The sequence below is a fragment of the Myxocyprinus asiaticus genome, chromosome 5, assembly GCF_019703515.2.
Source record: "Myxocyprinus asiaticus isolate MX2 ecotype Aquarium Trade chromosome 5, UBuf_Myxa_2, whole genome shotgun sequence".
NCBI lineage: Eukaryota > Metazoa > Chordata > Actinopteri > Cypriniformes > Catostomidae > Myxocyprinus > Myxocyprinus asiaticus.
Window position 1 is genome coordinate 39,050,318 of NC_059348.1, and position 18,506 is coordinate 39,068,823.

Genomic DNA, 18,506 nt, shown 5'->3' on the forward strand with positions numbered 1-18,506 from the left:
ATTGAGGTTTTCACTAGTCAGGTTTGGTGTTAAAAAGCATCTAGGTTTTTGTACGACATGTTTTATGTTTAGTATCACTGGGCTCTTACTCCTTTTTCTTTTCTTTTTATTTTCTCCCCTTTTCTCCCCACTTTGGAATGCCCAATTCCCAATGCACTCTAAGTCCTCATGGTGGCGTAATGACTCGCCTCAATCCGGGTGGCAGAGGATGAATCTCAGTTGCCTCCGCATCTGAGACCGTCAGTCCAATCATCTTATCATGTTGCTTGTTGAGCGCTTTACTGCGGAGACGTAGCACGTGAGGAGGCCCTCGCTATTCTCCGTGGCATCCATGCACAACTCACCACGTGCCCCACTGAGAGCGAGAACCACACATTATAGCGACCACGAGGAGGTTACCCCATGTGACTCTACCCTCCCTAACAGCCGGGCCAATTTGATTGCTTAGGAGACCTGGCTGGAGTCACTCAGCATGCCCTGGATTCGAACTCACGACTCCAGGGGTGGTAGTCATCGTCAATACTTGCTGAGCTACCCAGGCCCCTGGGCTCCTACTCTTAGAGTACAGTAATAGAGAGTTGAATCTGACAGCATTAAACCATTAATAATGAGTTCTATCGATGTATCAGATGCAGTTGCCAGAAACCGAAGATCAGAAGTGTCAGCAGTACTCCATGATCGAGCACCTTTATATGCTAAAAACACAGGTTGTCCATGAGAAAACTTTCTGTACCAGTAGAGTAGAAACTTTTTGCTGCTTGTACTATATGAGCAGCTCAGTTTTACAGTTTCTCTTTCTTTTGTGGTGATTTCTGTCTCTTTAGCATGCTCAATATTGTCCCCAGCTGCCAAGCCTGCAGACAACCACAAAATGAAATGATTTGTTTATTTGTTATAGAAAGGTGGACAAAATAATTTTGCAAGCACTGGATACAATGCAAATAGTAAAGACTAATATCAATAAAACATTATGGTTTGGATGTTTAAAAACAAATTGTAATCATTTAGAATCAGAATCAGAATCAGAATCAGCTTTATTGCCAAGTATGCTTACACATACAAGGAATTTGTCTTGGTGACAGAAGCTTCCAGTGCACTAACAATACAAAAACAAGACAGAGATAATAAAATATAAATATATTTTTTATAAAAAATAAAAAGCGAATAGAAAATATAAGTATATACAGTGCATCCGGAAAGTATTCACAGCGCTTCACATTTTGTTATGTTACAGCCTTATTCCAAAATGGATTAAATTCATTATTTTCCTCAAAATTCTACAAACAATATCCCATAATGACAACGTGAAAGAAGTTTGTTTGAAATCTTTGCAAATTTATTAAAAATAAAAAAATGAAAAAATCACATGTACATAAGTATTTACAGCCTTTGCCATGACACTCAAAATTGAGCTCAGGTGCATCCTGTTTCCACTGATCATCCTTGAGATGTTTCTACAACTTGATTGTAGTCCACCTGTGGTAAATTCAGTTGATTGGACATGATTTGGAAAGGCACACACCTGTCTATATAAGGTCCCACAGTTAACAGTGCATGTCAGAGCACAAACCAAGCCATGAAGTCCAAGGAATTGTCTGTAGACCTCCGAGACAGGATGGTATCGAGGCACAGATCTGGGGAAGGGTACAGAAAAATTTCTGCAGCATTGAAGGTCCCAATGAGCACAGTGGCCTCCATCATCCGTAAATGGAAGAAGTTTGGAACCACCAGGACTCTTCCTAGAGCTGGCTGCCCGGCCAAACTGCGCAATCTGGGGAGAAGGGCCTTAGTCAGAGAGGTGACCAAGAACCCGATGGTCATTCTGACAGAGCTCCAGCGTTTCTCTGTGGAGAGAGGAGAACCTTCCAGAAGAACAACCATCTCTGCAGCACTCCACCAATCAGGCCTGTATGGTAGAGTGGCCAGACGGAAGCCACTCCTCAGTAAAAGGCACATGACAGCCTGCCTGGAGTTTGCCAAAAGGCACCTGAAGGACTCTCAGACCATGAGAAACAAAAACTGAATTCTTTGGTCTGAATGGCAAGCATCATGTCTGGAGGAAACCAGGCACCGCTCATCACCTGGCCAATACCATCCCTACAGTGAAGCATGGTGGTGGCAGCATCATGCTGTGGGGATGTTTTTCAGCGGCAGGAACTGGGAGACTAGTCAGGATCGAGGGAAAGATGAATGCAGCAATGTATAGAGACATCCTTGATGAAAACCTGCTCCAGAGTGCTCTGGCCCTCAGACTGGGCCGAAGGTTCATCTTCCAACAGGACAACGACCCTAAGCACACAGCCAATATAACAAAGGAGTGGCTACGGGACAACTCTGTGAATGTCCTTGAGTGGCCCAGCCAGAGCCCAGACTTGAACCTGATTGAACATCTCTGGGGAGATCTGAAAATGGCTGTGCACCGACGCTCCCCATCCAACCTGATGGAGCTTGAGAGGTCCTGCAAAGAAGAATGGGAGAAACTGCCCAAAATAGGTGTGCCAAGCTTGTAGCACCATACTCAAAAAGACTTGAGGCTGTAATTGGTGCCAAAGGTGCTTCAACAAAGTATGGAGCAATGGCTGTGAATACTTATGTACATGTGATTTTTTTTTCGGGTTTTTTTTTAATAACTTTGCAAAGATTTCAAACAAACTTCTTTCACGTTGTCATTATGGGGTATTGTTTGTAGAATTTTGAGGAAAATAATGAATTTAATCAATTTTGGAATAAGGCTGTAACATAACAAAATGTGGAAAAAGTGAAGCGCTGTGAATACTTTCCAGATGCACTGTATAGAAATACACAATAAGACATATATATATATATATATATATATATATATATATATATATATATATATATATATATATATATATATATATATACACAGGGTTGGGATGGTTACTTTTGAAATGTATTCCACTACAGATTACAGAATACATGCTGTAAAATGTAATTTGTAACATATTCCGTTAGATTACTCAAGGTCAGTAACGTATTCTAAATACTTCGGATTATTTCTTCAGCACTGGTAGATTTTTTCACTTGTTTTGACTATAAAAACTCTGCCAGTACAGAAAAATATTCTCTGAAAAGCCTAAATATCTTATGCATTGTTGTTCCTAAAACGTCCTTGTTACTTTCGTAACCTCCGTTCCCTGATGGAGGGAACGAAACGGTGTGTCGATGTAGTGACACTAGGGGTCACTCTTGAAAAAAGGCCAATGGGAATTGGCGAGTGGAATTTGCATGCCACTCCCCCCGGACATACAGGTATAAAAGGAGCTGGCTCACAACCACTCATTCAGGTTTTGTGCTGAGGAGCCGAAACAAGGTCCCGGCTATTTCAGTGGGTAGTTCAGTATTGTGACAAGAGGGACACAATGTCTTGTTCCCTCCATCATGGAATGGAGGTTACGAAAGAAACCAGGACATTCCCTATCTGTCGCTCACTCGACGTTGTGTCGATGTAGTGACACTAGGGGTCCCTATATGAAATGCCACAATAAGCTGAACTGTGTTACGTGGACTGGCGGTGCGAAACGGGCAGACCGCTGTGTGCCTCGTTGCCAGCACACCAGGCCATCACATAACCTCCCCCAACTCTCATATGAGTGTCGAACGGTCCTTTGGGAACAAGTCGACTTGCCCAACAAATAGGGACATGCTAGCCCAGCCGTGGCCTCTTTTCCTCTTTTTTTCTCCCCAAAAAGAGTGGAATTTTGTTTACCGGCTGGGGGCCATAAGTGTCTACGTCAGGGGGGTGTCAGTCCCAAGGGGAAGACACAGCGGAGACCACACCCCGCCTGGAGGGGGGGGGTATTTTGAGTGCAAATACATCACATGGTCTTACCGAGTCTTGTCGGAAGTATGTCATGTAGAAAAGTCCCATGGTAGGTCCTACCCAAAGGGGGAGGAGTTCTACAAACACGGTGACTGGTAGCAGAGGAACCTCTGCCCAAGAAAGACACATTTTACCGACAGGGAAACGATTTAGCGGAAGATATATCACAAGGGGTCACCTATGGGGAACCAGCACATGTGGAGCACCTACCACAGTACATTTTAGTTAGCACATGTACTGGGCCGGCAGCGAGGTTCTCGTCTGCCATAGGGCCAAAGAGGAAAGTCATCCAGGGATCACAACTTGTGAACACGACTGGGAGTCAAAAGTGCACGTCTTCACCTCATGGGAGGGGAAAGGCGCTATGCGCAAGCGGTACACCCGGCCAGCTGTCTCGGAACTTACCTGTTCGTACCTGACAATACACAGGATGAGACCGGCTCAACCCGGAGATTATAGAATCTCTCAAAGTTGTTGGGTGTTGCCCAGCTCACTGCTCTGCAGATGTCTGCCAAAGAGGCGCCATTGATCAGGGCCCAGGAGGCTGCCACACTCCTAGTAGAGTGGGCTCATAGCCCCACAGGGGGCGGCACGTCCTGAGCGTGATATGCCATCACGACGGCATCAATAATCCAATGGGCGATCCTCTCTTTGGAGACAGCGCTCCCTTTCCGCTGTCCGCCAAAGCAGACAAAGAGCTGCTCGGAACTTCTAAAGCTCTGCGTGCGATCCAAATAGATGCATAAAGCACGTGCCGGACATGTGGTCTCACGAGGAGATGAGGTGTGGTCTGGAGGAATTCAACCTCCTAGCGCCTCTCAGGAACCTGATGATCAAGTCGTGCTTCCCCAAGTACTTACCATCTACTGCACTGTGATGTGCTGAAATGGCGGCTACATACACCTTCAAAGTGGAGAGGGACAGCCGCCCCTCCAGCCTCTCCTGCAGGAAGGAAAGCACCAATCCGTCTGCGCATCTCTGGGGGTCTTCGCATCGGGAAGAACACCATTTAGCGAACAGACACCACTTCAAGGCATACAGGCACCTCGTAGAGGGAGCCCTAGCCTGAGTGATCGTGTCTACCACCCGTCCAAGGGCCAGACGTGGAGATTCCAGAGGTCTGGTCGTGGATGCCAGATGGTGAAAGAAGGTCCTTCCTCAGGAGAATTCGCTGGGGGGGGAGGGGCTGTCACAAGGAATAAGAGGTCCGAGATCCATATCTGGGTGGGCCAGTAGGGTGCTACTAGGACAACCTGCTCCCCATCCTCCCTGACCTTGCACAGGGTCTGTGCAAGTAGGCTCACTGGGGGAAATACGTATTTGCATAGTCCCGGGGTCCAGCTGTGTGCCAGCGCATCTATACCGAGGGGTACCTCGGTCAGGGCGTACCAAGCAGGCAGTGGGAGGATTCCCGGGAAGCAAGCCTATGCTCGACCGAATCGACTCCAAATCAGCTGGACCACCTGGAGGTGGAGTCTCCACTCTCCCCTGAGCGTAACCTGTTGTGAAGTACTGAAGTACTGCAGCGCGTCCGCTGTGGTGTTGAGGTCACCCTGGATATGAGTGGCTCGCAGCGACTTGAGGCGCTGCTGACTCCAGAGGAGACGGCAGGCGGTGGGCGAGTTGTGACATGCAACGGGAGCGTAGGCCGCCTTGGCGGTTGATGTACGCTACCGTTGCCATGTTGTCCATCCTGACCAACACATGCTTGCCCTGGATCAATAGCCGGAGCCTCGGCAGGGCGAGCAGTACTGCCAACAACTCAAGGCAACTCAATGCCCATTGCATATGGCACCCCAGCCCACCTTGGAGGTGTCCGTCGTAACCACGACGTGCCTGGAGACCTGCTCTAGGGGAACCCCTGCCCGTAGAAATGCTAGGTCGGTCCAAGGGCTGCGGTGCGATGCCCATCTCGGGACTCGAGTCTGAAGCCAGTGCTGAAGCAATTGCATATGCATCAACCCGAGCGGTGTGGCCACCGCTGAGGATGCCATATGCCCCAGGAGCCTCTGAAAAAGTTTCAGTGGAACCACTGTCCTCCGTCTGAACGCATTCAGACAGTTTAGCACTGGCTGTGCACGCTCGTTCGTGAGGCGTGCCATCATCGAGACTAAGTCCAACTCCAAACCGAGAAAAGAGATGCTCTGAACTGGGGAGAACTTGCTCTTTTCCCAGTTGACCCGAAGCCCCAGCCGGCTGAGGTGCGTGAGCACCAGATCCCTGTACACACACAACACATCCTGAGAGTGAGCTAGGATTAGCCAGTCATCCAGATAGTTGAGGATGTGGATGCCCACTTCCCTTAGCTGGGCAAGGGCTGCATCTGCGAACTTCGTGAAGATGCAACCGGACAAGGACAGGCCGAAGGGGAGGACCTTGTACTGATACGTTCGGCCCTCGAAAGCAAACCACAGGAAGGGTCTGTGTCGAGGTAAAACCGAGACTTGGAAGTACGCGTCCTTCAGGTCTACCACCACGAACCAATCTTGATGCCGGATGCTCACTAGAATGCGTTTTTGTGTCAGCATCTTGAACAGGAGTCTGTGCAAAGCCCGGTTCAGTACTCGCAGGTCCAAGATTGGCCGCAAACCACCACCTTTCTTCAGTACGATGAAGTAGGGGCTGTAAAACCCCTTCTTCATCTCGGCCGGAGGGACAGGCTCTATCGCACCCATCTGTAGAAGGGTAGCGATCTCTGCACTTAAGGTAGTGGCATTCTTGCCCTTCACCAAAGTGAAGCGGACGCCGCTGAACCTGGGCGGGTGCCTGGCGAACTGAATCACGTAGCCGAGTCGGACTGTCTGAGTCAGCCATCGCGACGGGTTGGAGAGCGCAAGCCACGCGTCAAACTCTGCGTCAAAACCGCTCTTTTGTTGAACTTTTGGGTACCGCAGCCTCTTGGGCATGCGGTGAAATAAAATGAAACAAAAGATTCTCCTCCTCTCGGGGGATGGAGTGGTCTGTCCACCAGCTCCAGAGTAGCGGGTCTCCTCGTCCCTGGGTTGCCCATCTCAGGGGCGCTTTGAAGCCTTCCTCGGGTTCTTGGCGGCCAGCCGTGAGACGGGTGGCGTCTGCTTCCTGTGGTGGGTTCCACGCCGGGGCCGGGCCACTGGGGCGGGCTGCGGCGGAGACGGTGTTGTTGCTGCAGGATGACGCCTTTGGCGACGAGCAGACGGGGTGTGGGGTCTTGAGCCGCTCAGGGTCAGGATGTGTTGAATAGCCTCCATCTGCTGCTTCACTGCCAAGAACTGCTGGGCAAAGTTCTTGACGGTGTCGCCGAACAGGCCAACTTGGGAGATAGGGGCGTCAAGGAACCGTGCCTTGTCAGCCTCTCTCATCTCGATCAGGTTGAGCCAAAGGTGGTGCTCCTGGACCACCAGGGTGGACATCGCCTGCCCGAGAGACCGCGCCGTGACCTTCATCGCCCGGAGAGTGAAGTCGGTCGCCGAGCGCAGTTCCTGCATCAATCTCGGGTCAGAACTACCCTCGTGCAGCTCTTATAGCGCCTTGGCTTGGTGTACTTGCAGGAGAGCCATGGCGTGCAGGGCGGAGGTGGTTTGTCCAGCGGCACCGTAGGCCTTAGTCGTCAGAGACGACGTAAACCTACAGGCCCTGGACAGGAGCTTCGGGCGCCTGTGCCAGGTGGCGGCGCTCTGCAGGCACAAGTGCACCGTGAGCGCCTTATCCACCTGGGGGATCACCGAATACCCCCTGGCCGATCCACCATCGAGGGTAGTGAGAGTGGGGGAGCTAAAAGACCGGGATCGGGTAGTAAAAGGTGCCCCCCACGATCTCTTCAGCTCCTCATGCACCTCCGGGAAGAAGGGTACCAGGAAGGGGGGCACGGCCATGAGCGGTGCTCTTGGCCCAGGAACCAATCATCTTGCCACGAGGGTTCAGGGGAGAGTGGAGGGTTCCACTCTAGCCCGATGCTCACGGCCGCCCGGGAAAGCATGTCCGTCAGCTCCGTGTCAGCCTGAGACTGGGCGACCATACCCGAAGGAGGAAGCCCAGCCGAAGCCTCCGCGTCAGACTGGACGAACCCAATCTCCGATGCTGCGATCGAGAGCTCATCGTCTTCCCGGGCTCCAAATAAGAGGTCTAACTCGCCCTGAGACGAGCCGGCGGTCTCATCCGAGAGCCCGATCGGGGCAAGTGAGTGTGCTGAGGAATGGGAGGTCCGTGGGGGGTTACCCAGCGGAGGTGCTCCCATTGAAGTCCCCAAATCGCCCCCAGTGCTAACCGACACGGCCTCATACAATAGGTAGAAGGACCGAGGTGGGGTGCCGCTGGGGTGGCTTGCACTCTTACGAAGGGAAGCCGCGACCGCAACGTTGCCATAGTCATGTTCTTGCAATGAGGACATGACCAATCCACGAACGATGTCTTCATGTGGGCAGCACCCAGACACGTAAGACAGCGATCGTGGCCGTCAGAAGCGGAGAGATAACGACCGCAACCAGGAATAATACACAAACGGAAAGGCATCTTTAAAAAGACATTCCGTGAGTGCCACTCTTTTAATCAGAAAATATACTCTTTTTTTAATTTATTCTTTTGTTCTGCTGAAGTGCCCAGGGGTGTTCTCTGCACTCCACGGGTGCAGAGGGGGAGAAGCCGCTGAAATGCGCCTTAAGATCCAGCAGTTTGAGGTGAAAGTAGCGAGATTGGATTCAGTGCACTGAACGCAACCGCTCGGCTCCGAAGAGAAAATCTGAATGAGTGATTGCGAGCCAGCTCCTTTTATACCCGTATGTCTGGGGGGAGTGGCATGCAAATTCCACTCGCCAATTCCCATTGGCCTTTTTTCAAAATCATAGGTGTTTGGGGCTCCCAAGGGTGACCCCTGGTGTCACTACATCGACACAACATCGAGTGAGTGACAGATAGGGAACAAGATCAATCAAATTGATCTTGTTTTAAGGATTTTTAGATATTTTTACAGGAAAACAATAAATAAATTATGATCAAAAATAAGATTTTTGCCGTAATATCAAAGGTCTTACTGGAAAAACAGAAATTATGATCCAACGTGAATTTTCTTGATAAAAAAAAATATGATAGTGCCTGGTAACGTGCATGTAAAATGGCTTGAAACAGTATTTTAGCTTAGCGTAACGCTGACAATTTACACAAGGTTTATTTTTATTTCTTCTGCTCCAAACCTACTTCAAACTTACTTCTCTGTCTGCTCGTATGAATGTAACATGTCATAAGAAAGTGTTTCACCGCTGTAAAATGCACTTCGGATTGCATCATTTATATGTATATGTATATGATGATGAGTCTGCATACAGAAAGGAGGTTGAAAAGCTGGCTGTCTGGTGCAGTCAAAACAACCTTGAGCTGAACACGCTCAAAACGGTGGAGATGATTGTGGACTTTAGGAGGAACACCCCAACACTGACCCCCCTCACCATTCTAAACAGCACTGTGGCAGCAGTGGAGTCATTCAGGTTCCTGGGCACTACCATCTTACAGTACCTGAAGTGGGAGACACACATTGACTCCATTGTGAAAAAGGCCCAGCAGAGGTTGTACTTCCTTCGCCAGTTGAGGAAGTTCAACCTGCCACAGGTGCTGCTGATACAGTTCTACTCAGCAGTCATTGAGTTTGTCCTCTGCACTTCAATAACTGTCTGATTTGGTTCAGCTACAAAATCAAACATCAGAAGACTACAAAGGACAGTTCGGACTGCTGAGAGGATTATTGGTTGCCCCCTGCCCCCCTTCAAGGACTATACACTTCCAGAGTGAGGAAAAAGGCTGGAAAAATCACTCTGGACCCCACTTACCCTGCCCATTACCTTTTTGAACTGTTGCCTTCTGGCCGACACTTCAGAGCTCTGAGCATCAGAACTGTCAGGCACAGGAACAGTTTTTTCCCTCAGGCTATCCATCTCATGAACAGATAAATTGCCCCATTGAGCAATAACTATGTGCAATACACAGTTTTGTCTTTTTTATATTTGTCCAACACATCCAACCTCTTCTGCCATTTCATTCCTCTGAAAAAAAACAAAAACAAACAAACAAACAAAATTTGCACTGTTCATAACAGATTTGTATTTGCACTATACATAACAGATAACAGATTTGTGTTAGATTGCACTACGTATGTGTATGTGTGTATGTATGTATGTGTGTGTCTGTATGTGTATGTACGTATGTGTATAACTATTTTTATTTTTTATTATTATCTATGTCTTGCTGCTGTTTTTGTATTGTTTTTGTATTGTTGTACACTGGAAGTGACAAATTCCTTGTATGTGTAAGCATACTTGGCAATAAAGCTGATTCTGATTCTGATTCTGATTCTGATTCTGATTTTGACAAAGCTGATGCTTCAAAAAGAGAACCATTGGTTTCCCATGATGTTTACTTTGAGTTTTCTCTTACATAAATAAGAATATACTACACTCATATGGATGACATTTATAGTACTTTTATGGTGCTTTTATCCTTTTTGAAGCTTAACTAACAAAAAAAAATTCTCCATTTGTGTTCATTAAAATAACAGCATTGAGGTTTGGACCAAAATGAGAGTGTGTACGACTTACTTTCTTCTGCAGAACACAAATGAAGATTTTTAAAATAATATTTCAGCTCTGTAGGGCCATACAATGCAAGTGAAAGGGTGCCAACATTTTGATGCTCCAAAAAGCACATAAAGGCATCATAAAAGTAAATCATATGACTCCAGTGTTTTAATCCATATCAAGAAGTAATTTGATAGGTGTGGGTGAGAAACAGATCAATTTGTATGTCTTGTCCCTGTCTAGTAGGGGGAAATATCCATGACTAAAACACAAGAAGAAGAATGTAAAGGTGAAAGTTAAAGTGGAGATTGACTGAGCAGGGAGGAGAATTTATTGTGAAAAAGGACTTAAATATTGATCAGTTTCTCACCCACACCTATCAGTTAGCTTCTGGAAACATTGATTTAATCACTGGAATCCTATAGATTACTTTTATGCTGATTTGTGTAATATTTGGAGCTTAAAATATTTGGCACCCATTCGCTTGAATTGTATGGACCAAAAGGGCTGAGAAATTCTTCTCAAAATCTTCATTTGAGGGTGAGTAAATGCTAAGAGAATTTTTAATTTTTTTGGGGAACTATTCCTTCAAGCTATTCATGTATTTTAGTGCATATAGCATCCTTTTTGGGTTACTGCATGGATTTACATTTTTCCTCATACATTTTGACATCTGGTTCTTTGGGTACATTTTACCATATAAGCCTTTGAAAATTACCATTATCACCTGTGAATTGTTCATGTGTAATTGTGTGTTTCCACACAGCATGTATTGTATATAGGCATGTAGTTTATTGGTACTAAAACAGATATGATATTAATTGGAGGTTCTGCACCATTGGATCATAGAGCTGAACCATGTAAAAACAGGCTAAATTCTTGTGTTTGAATCAGATTTAACTTGTGATTTACATCTTAGAATACAATTAAAAATGCAAATTAGTAAATGAATAATGATTAGAATATATTTTACTACTGCAATATATATTTTAATCTCCCTCTAAATTGAATTTCCTCGTAACAGTTCATGGATGGGCAAGGGGGAGGCGGGAACTGGCTGAACAGTAAACAAAGTTTACTAGTCACACTCCTCCCCCGCTCAATTCAGGCAGGGGCGCCACCAGTCTGACTAACTCCAAACCCCATCTCTGGAGGGGAGACGCTGCCCATTTCCGGCCACTCTGTCAGCCGGTGGTTCACCCAGCCTCCTGCAAACCTGGGGCAGAGAGAGGAAAAGTTGAGCGGAGACACACAGAGAGAGTGGAGAGAGAGAGGAGAACTTTCTCGCTGGCTCCCGGATGCGCTGTCACCCGGTCCTCAACTGCTCCTCCGCCCTCTGGCAGACGACAGCTCGCTCCTCCCCTGTTGGACGGCAGCGAGTCCTCCGGCCCCAGGCAGACGGCCGACACTCCCCTTCTTGGCAGACGGCCGCAGTTCCACCAGCTCTAGGCAGATGGCCGCAGCTGCTCCCCTGGTGGATGGCAGTGGCGAGCACTCTGTGACAGCGCATCCCTCCTCCATTCCGGGTTTTGGCACCACTGTAACAGTTCATGGATGGGCAAGGAGGAGGCGGAAACCGGCTGAACAGTAGCCTAAACATAAAGATTTATTGAGAAACTCAACTTAAAACAAACATAAACAAACACAGACACATACGCAAGGTGGCCGGGTGCGTCTCTCTCTCTCTCGAACCGGCATCTCCGGCTGCCATTTATCTCGCTCTCCCGCTGATCAGCTGATTCATCACGCCCTCCTCTTCGTCAGACTCGTATTATCTTTCATTCTCTAATTCAAGAGGATTGTTAAATGAAAATGGTTTTCCACCTTCAGCTGTGTCAGGTTTTTGCACAGTGCTGTTAAGTTTCCTGTCACTGTGGGCACCAGGGCACAGTAGTAAAGAGCAGTGTCAGTTACTGCAGTGGGGGAGATCTCCAGATCCACTTGCTTTTGTTTTTCTTTTCTGAGTTTAGTAGAGAATCTTGGATCTACATCAGATGTCTTATTCTCTTTTGAATCATCATATATGAGCACAAGGAATTCAGGAGCTCTTCTGGGATACTGGCGGTACCACTGAAGTGACTGTGCAGTAGAATAACTGCAGGATAGTTTAACAATTGAACCTTCTACAGCAAACTCCTCAGTGTTATCTGGTGTGATTTCATTTCCAAAACTAGCACCTGGAAAAGGAGAACAACTTTTCTTTCATTATTATCATTGATCATCAGTGTTAATAGTTAATTTGGCTTGTAATAGTTAATAGTTAGAAGGATTTTAATGTTGTGCATCATGTGATGAAATACTAAATTCCACAAAAATATCACTCTGCAACTAAGATGATTATTTAGAATAAAAATTATGTCTATCCTCTTAAAGTAGACTAACTTTTTGAATTGAAATTCAGACTAAATTAATAAAAGTGAAAAATTACTTACATGCAAAGACAGAAAGAAGAATAACTGAATGAAGTGTCATTGTGCATTGATTCACAGTGAAAAAGATGAAATCATATCTACTACAGACAGACAACAATCATTTTTAACAAGATGTCAGATCTAAGTAGGCCTGCTGTAAGCCCCTCCTCCCTCAAATAAAAAATAAGTCATAAAGGAATATTGCAGGTTTAATACAAGTTAAGCTCAATTGACAGCATTTGTGGCAAAATGTTGAGTAAAACATACATTTATTTTGACTTGTCTGTCCTTTTTTTAAAAAACAATCGAGGTTACGGTGAGGCACTTACAATGGAAGTGAATGTGGCCAATTTATGGAGGGTTTAAAGGCAGAAATGTGAAGCATGAATTTTATAAAAACACTTAAAATAATTCTTCTGTTAAAACTTTTTACAGTCATTTTAGGGTTTTAGGGCTTGTTGACATTACATCGTCATGGCAATGAAGTTGTAAAACTGACTATAACTTTACACAGAAAAGGTAAGTAAGAGATTGTATTACACTAAAATCATGTTAACACGCATATTGTTTATGTCTTGTGACTATACTTTTGAAATAATGAGTATTTTAAAGTTTACAGATTGGCCTCATTCAAGAGTAAGTGCCTCACTGTAACCTTAATTTGTGTTTTTTTTAAAGAAAAGGAGGGACTAGTCGGAATACATTTTGGTGATAATCAATATGCCACAAATGCTGTTGATTGAGCCTAACTTGTATTGAACCCAGAATATTCCTTTAAAGAGTCTCGGGGAAACATTATGTGATTCTGCTCAGAGATACTAGGATGCATTTAGAGCAAGTTATACATAATCCTACAGTTATCTCTTCATTGTTATTATCAGCATGTTTATGTAATTTTAAAGAGTATTACTTAATCCTAACATGTAATGCCTTTTGAAGACATATAAGAACCTTTGGCTGCATTTTGTTTTCATTAACATGATGTGCACTACATATCTGATGAGAAGTTATTTTCAGAAAATATATTTGTTTGTATTAATGTTTAGAGAGCTGGCTGATAACTACCGTATACCAGATGAGATGTGCAAATATATATATATATATATATATATATATATATATATATATATATATATATATATATATATATATATATACTGTATATGAGTGTTAGTTACACCATTTATTTGTGGCATTAGGCCTTAATTGGAGTCTGTTTTTGTGCAGTATTATTAAGTTTCCTGTCACTGTGGGCTGCAGGGCGCAGTAGAACACAACAGTCTATTACTGCAGCAGAGGAGATCTCCAGATCCACATTATTGGCTTCTTTTCTGTCTTTGATGGATATTCCAGAAACTGGGGGATCAGCTTTAATAATTGAGTCATAATTGTCCAGTATGAGGAACTGTTGTGGTAAATCTGCATACTTCTGATACCATTGAAGACTACTGACCACAGAAGCACTGTAGTTACAAGAGAGTTTAACACTGTCACCTTCAGTAGCAAATTCAGTTTCACTAAGTGGGGTGATGACATCACTGGCTTTGCTACCTGTAAATTAAAGACAGTGTTAATATTTCAAATAATAAAAAAAAAGGTTTCTTTGTAAGTTATTCCTGTACAGTCCCTTACTGCCAGTTGATGATAATAAAATCATTATGCAGATTAACATAATTTTACACTTAACAGGTTTGAAGTGTTTAAATACAGACAATCTGGTCTGCAGAGTGTTGTGTAATGCTCAATCACTACTAAATTCTGTCCTATAAAACTTTGCTAAGCTCCTTCTCTTCACACTGTAAAACGAAGTCTGTTGTTATAGATTCTCTGAAGTAAATTTTGGTTTTGATTTCTGTTTTTACATAAAATGTTGGGAGTTTTATGTCAGTTTCATAACTGCCCCATTTCAAGAAATATAAACACGCAATAGCAGTTGGTGCTACAAAGAATCTTTTCTTTCTTTCTTTTCTTTCTTTTTTTTTCTTTTTTTTTTTTTTTAAAAAAAAGGGGCAAAAGAACCAGACTGGGAAGATAAAGAAAATTTGTAGGGTAAATTACATTTTGTAACAAGGCATGTCATGCTGCATAACTTAAAGAGGAAAAAGGTGTGGTTGTCTGCTTGCCTTCACCTTTTAGCTGATAGTGTTTTACATTGTATTGCATGTCATTACAATCTCAGCTCTTTTGCTCTCCCAAATCTGGTTTTTGAATGACAGCAGAGTATCTTGTGATCAGTGTGGGCCTCAGTGCACAGTAGTACACAGCAGAGTCAGACACACGAAGGTTTTGAATTGTCAGAGGAAAGGTATTTTTTGCATCTGTTGTGATGAGACTGGCATTAAATCTATCTGAGAAGTCCTTGCTGTTCTCTTCACTATACTTGTCCTTTCTCAGTATGTATTTGGGGGAGTCCTTTCCTTGTTGGACGTACCAGAAGAGATATGGGTTAACATCAGTAGTGGTATATGTGCATTTAAGGGTCACCATTCCACCATCAGAGCTTAACATGCTTTCTGACTGATGAACAGTGTCTTTTGCACTGATCACTGAAAAAAAAAAAAGACTCAAGTAAATAATTTACAAACAGAAGTTAAAGTGGTTACAAGATTGAATTGTTTTATGTGAAATAATGAAGATTATCATACCTAAGCAAAACACTATACAGATAAGTAATGCCCTGTGCCAGTGTGTCATCATCATTGGGCTGCTTAGTTATGAGAACAGACTATCAACAGCCTCTGTTTCGCTTATGGTAGAGAAGGTTCATAATGGAGAGATTTAAGCTTCACTCAAAAGTTAGGTGGTAATATTGTCACCCTCCAGGTCAACACACTATCACCCTCTAGTGGAAAAGTAGAAACATCTCATTCAATCTGCTTTTTAGAAGATGTTAAACAGAATCAGAATCAGCTTTATTGCCAAGTATGCTTACACATACAAGGAATTTATCTTGGTGACAGGAGCTTCCAGTGTACAACAATACAAAAACAATACAAAAACAGCAGCAAGACATAGATAATAATAAAAAATAAAAAATAATTATACACATACGTACAGACACACACATACATACAGACACACATACACATGGGTAGTGCAAATCTAATACAATCTGTTATGTACAGTCCATGTGTTTTTTTTTTTTGTTTGTTTTTTTTAGAGGAATGAAATGGCAGAAGAGGTTGGATAAATATAAGAAAGACTAAACTGTGTATTGCACATAGTTATTGCTCAATGGGGCAATTTAACTGTTCATGTGATGGATAGCCTGAGGGAAAAAACTGTTCCTGTGCCTGACAGTTCTGTTGCTCAGAGCTCTGAAGCGTCGGCCAGAAGACAACAGTTCAAAAAGGTAGTGGGCAGGGTGAGTGGGTCCAGAGTGATTTTTCCAGCCTTTTTCCTCACTCTGGAAGTGTATAGTCCTTGAAGGGGGGCAGGGGGCAACCAATAATCCTCTCAGCAGTCCGAACTGTCCTTTGTAGTCTTCTGATGTCTGATTTCGTAGCTGAACCAGACCAGACAGTTATTGAAGTGCAGAGGACAGACTCAATGACTGCTGAGTAGAACTGTATCAGCAGCGCCTGTGGCAGATTGAATTTCCTCAGCTGGCGAAGGAAGTACAGCCTCTGCTGGGCCTTTTTCGCAATGGAGTCAATGTGGGTCTCCCACTTCAGGTCCTGTGAGATGGTAGTGCCCAGGAACCTGAATAACTCCACTGCTGCCACAGTGCTGTTTAGAATGGTGAGGGGGGTCAGTGTTGGGGTGTTCCTCACACAGTCCACAATCATCTCCACCGTTTTGAGCATGTTCAGCTCAAGGTTGTTTTGACCGCACCAGACAGCCAGCTGTTCAACCTCCTTTCTGTATGCAGACTCATATTAATCTCGGATGAGGCCGATGACAGAGGTGTCGTCTGCAAACTTCAGAAGCTTGACAGAGGGGTCCTTGGTGATGCAGTTATTGGTGTAGAGGGAGGGAGGGGGGTTGCAGGAGGTGTTGGTGTTTGTGTGAAGTGAAGGTCAGAGTGGGTGTGGGGTGTGAGATTGGGCCTTTCAAATCTGCAGTAGAACACATTCAGGTCATCAGACAGTTGTTGGTTCCCTACAGGGTTGGGGGTAGGAGTCCTGTAATTTGTGAGTTGTTTCATGCCATTTCACACTGATGCAGGGTCATTAGTTGAAAACTTGTTTTTCAGCTTCTCAGAGTATCTTCTTTTAGCCACTCTGATTTCCCTGTTCAGTGTGTTCCTGTGTTCCAGTGTGACACCAGCTCGTCTCCCTCGCCTGTGTCTCTTGAACAGCAGAGCTGCGCCTCCAACTAAAATATCTAGCAAAACGTCTGAATATTCGAAAACCGGGAAAAGATTGTCTGGTATATGCTGTCGAATGTTCAGCAGTTTGACTCTGTTAAAACTGACTGGAAAAAGATTACTAAACACAGGACAAACAAAGCAAAAACAACAAAAGAACACAGGAGCTCCACGCCGAGGCAGCCATCCGCGGCGCCATCCTGATGATAGATTAACGTTTCCTAAAGTAATGCAAAATAGATAGAACATCAATATGCAAAAATTCAGAGCCAACATTTTTTATACGATACCTTACACTTGCTTTTAAATGCAACTAAATTCATACTTTGGGAATACTAAATTAATCTATGAAAATTAAGTTACCTTTTTTATTTATAATTTGATACTAACACCAATACAAAGGCTTAATCAAACAACTACGAACTTAATTGATAACATATTGTATGATGTCACACATAATGTTTTATCATATTAGTTGTGTTAACATCATACAACATATTTTTTATTATTATTTATTCACGTGATATCAAAAGAAGAGTAATTTTTCAATCAAAACCCAGTTTTTGTGTCAATTAATCCATTTAACCTTTCAGAATCACATAATAGTTTATTACAGGGCAAGTGAATGGGTGCCAAAATTTTGAAGCTCCAAAATCCACATAAAGGGAGCATAAAAGTAATCCACATGATTCCAGTGGTTAAATCCATGTGTTCAGACACAATATGAGGTAGGTGAGTAATTTTTGTCATAAATTCTCCTCTCTGCCCAGTAGGGGGCGGTATGCACGAATAATTTGAATCGCCAAAAACATAAGAAGGAAAAATGACTTAAATATTGATCTGTTTCTTACCCACACCTATCATATAGCTTCTGACGATATGGATTTAATCACCAGAGTTGTCTGGAGTACTTTTATGCTGCCCTTATATGGATTTTGGAGCTTCAAATTTTTGGCACCCATTCATGTGCATTGTATGGACATACTGAGCTGAGAAATTCTTCTAAAAACCTTTGTTTGTAATCTGCAGATGAAAGAAAGTCATACACATCTGGGATGGCATGAGGGTGAGTAAATGATTAGAGACTTTTGATTTTTGGGTGAACTATCCAAGGACAGATTAAGAACTGAGAGGTCCATGGGCCATTACACCATGGAGGCCCCCCATGATATGTCACGTGACTTTGTTCACTTTTATGCGCTACAGGATGCTTGCCATATTTGATTGGATTTTTTAAATTGATGGAAGTGGAGTGTTGCAGTTATGGTTGTCCTTCTGCAAGTTTCTCCCATCTCCACTCATGATCTCTGGAGCTCAACCAGAGTGACCATCGGGTTCTTGGTCACCTCAATTACCAAGGCCCTTCTCCCCCAATTGCTTAGTTTGGCCGGGCGGCCAGCTCA